Below are 2,660 nucleotides of genomic sequence, written 5' to 3'. Positions count from 1 at the left end.
GCTCACTCGCTCACACTCTGCTCCCGAAAAAGCTGCTGCAATGAAAGGAAAGTTATTTTAAACCGCCCAAATATATAGTGTTTTACTTACCCAGCAGCCCCCTGGCCTCCGCCGAAAAACAAAAGGAAATTAAGTTTACTTTCAAACTGACCTTCCCAGCTGCTCACTCGCTCACACTCTGCTCCCGAAAAAGCTGCTGAACTGAAAGCTGAGGGACTGTTGCATTGTTGTTGATTCAGTACTGAGGGAGTGCTGCACTGTCAGAGGGTCAGTACAAAGTGTGTGCTGCATTGTTCTTGAGTCAGTACGGGAGGAATGCTGAACTCTCAGAGTGTCAGTTCTGAGGGAAAGTTGCATTCTCAGACTGTCAGTACTGTGGGAAAGCTGCATTGTTGCAGAGTCATTTCTGAGGGAGCTCTGCACTCTCAGTGTCAGTACAGAGGCATTGCTGCACTGTTGGATGGTAAGTTCTGAAGGAGAGCTGCATTGTTGTTGAGTCAGTACTGAGGGAATGCTGCACTCTCAGAGTGTCAGCAGTGAGAGAGTGCTGCATGGTTTTTGAGTCAGTAATGAGCAGGCGCTGCACTCTTGGAGTGTAACTGTTGATGATTGCTGCACTGTCAGATTGACAGTACTGAGAGAGTACCATACTGTTGGAGAGTCAGTACTGAGGGAGTGCTGCACTATTGGAGGGTCAGTACTTAGGGAGTGTTGGATGGTCAATACTGAGGGAGAGCGATACTGTTGGAGGATCAGTACTGATGGAAAGCCATACTGCTGGAGGGTTAGAAATGAGGGCGTGCCGTACTGTTGGAGGGTCAGTACTGAGGGAGTGCTGCACTGTCGGATGATCAGTACTGAGGGACTGCTGCACTATTAGAGAGTCAGTGCTGACGGAGTGTTGCACTGTCAGAAAGTCGTTACTAAGTGAAAGCTGCACTGCCAGAGGGTCTGTATTGAGGGAGTGCTGCACTGTCAGAAACTTGGTGATGCGGGATTGCCTTCCGTTAGAGGATCAGTGCTGAGGGAGCGCTGCATTGTTGATGAGTCAGTACTGAGGGAGCACTGCACTCAGTATTGACGGATGCTGCACCATCAGATGGTCAGCACCGAGGGAGTGCCATACTGTTGGAGGGTCAGTACTGAGGGAGTACCTTACTGTTGGAGGGTCAGTACTATTGGTTGGCCATACAGGTGGAGGGTCAGCACTGAGGGACTGCTGGACAGTGGGAGGAACAGTACTGAGGGTGTGCCGCACTGTCGGAGGGTCAGGTCTGAGGGACTGACATTTTGTCAGACGGTCAGTATTGTGGGAGTGCCATACCGTCGGATGGTCAGGACTGTGGTGGTGCCGTATTGTCGGAGGGTCAGTTCTGAGGGAGTGCGATAGTTGGAGGGTCAGTACTGAGGGAGTGCTGTGCTGTTGGAGGGTCAGCACTGAGGGTGTGCGGCACTGTCGGAGGATCCGTACTGAGGGAGTGCTGCTCTGCTAGAGGGTCAGTGCTGTGGCAGTGCTGCACTGTCAGAAATTCGGTACTGAGGCAGTGCTGCACTGTCGGAAGATACGTATTCTGGGAGTGCTGCATATTTGGAGAGTCAGTAGTGAGGGAGTGCGACCCTGTTCGAGTGTCAGTATGAGGGTGTGTCGCACTGTCGGATGGTCAGTACTGAGGGACAGATATTCTGTCGGAGGGTCAGTACTGAGGGAGTGCCATACTGTCGGATGGTCGGTACTGAGGTGGTGCTGTATTGTCGGAGGGTCAGTTCTGAGGCAGTGCGATACTTGGGTGGTCAGTACTGAGGGAGAGCTGCATTGTTGAAGGGTCAGTACTGAGGGTGTTCCATACTGTTGGAGGGTCAGTACTGAGGGAGTGCCATATTTGTGGAGGGTCAGTACTGAGAGTGTGCTGCACTGTCAGAAGATCCGTACTGAGGGAGTGCTGCACTTTCTGAGGATCAGTAGTGAGGGAGAGCTGCATTGTTGAAGGGTCAGTACTGAGGGTGTTCCATACTGTTGGAGGGTCAGTACTGAGGGAGTGCCATATTTGTGGAGGGTCAGTACTGAGAGTGTGCTGCACTGTCAGAAGATCCGTACTGAGGGAGTGCTGCACTTTCTGAGGATCAGTAGTGAGGGAGAGCTGCACTGTCAGAAAGTTGGTGATGAGGGAATGCTGCACTCTCAGAGTGCCAGTACTGTGTGAATGCTGCGGTGTCAGATGGTCAGTACTGAAGAAATGCTGCACTTCAGCTGGTCAGTACTGAGGGAATGCTGCACTCTCAGAGTGTCAGTACTGATGGAGTGCTGCATTGTTGTTGAGTTATTACTGAGGGAATGCTGCACTCTCAGAGTGTCAGTACTGATGGAGTGCTGCATTGTTGTTGAGTTATTACTGAGGGAACGCTGCACTTTCTGAGGATCAGTAGTGAGGGAGAGCTGCACTGTCAGAAAGTTGGTGATGAGGGAATGCTGCACTCTCAGAGTGCCAGTACTGTGTGAATGCTGCGGTGTCAGATGGTCAGTACTGAGGAAATGCTGCACTTCAGCTGGTCAGTACTGAGGCAATGCTGCACTCTCAGAGTGTCAGTTCTGTGGGAGCGCTGCACTGTCAGAGGGTCAGTGATGAGGGAGTGCTGCACAGTAAGATGGTAAGTACTGAGGG

The sequence above is a fragment of the Heterodontus francisci genome, unplaced genomic scaffold (genome assembly GCF_036365525.1).
Source record: "Heterodontus francisci isolate sHetFra1 unplaced genomic scaffold, sHetFra1.hap1 HAP1_SCAFFOLD_313, whole genome shotgun sequence".
In the NCBI taxonomy this organism is placed as follows: Eukaryota; Metazoa; Chordata; class Chondrichthyes; order Heterodontiformes; family Heterodontidae; genus Heterodontus; species Heterodontus francisci.
This window is presented reverse-complemented; position numbering follows the sequence as displayed.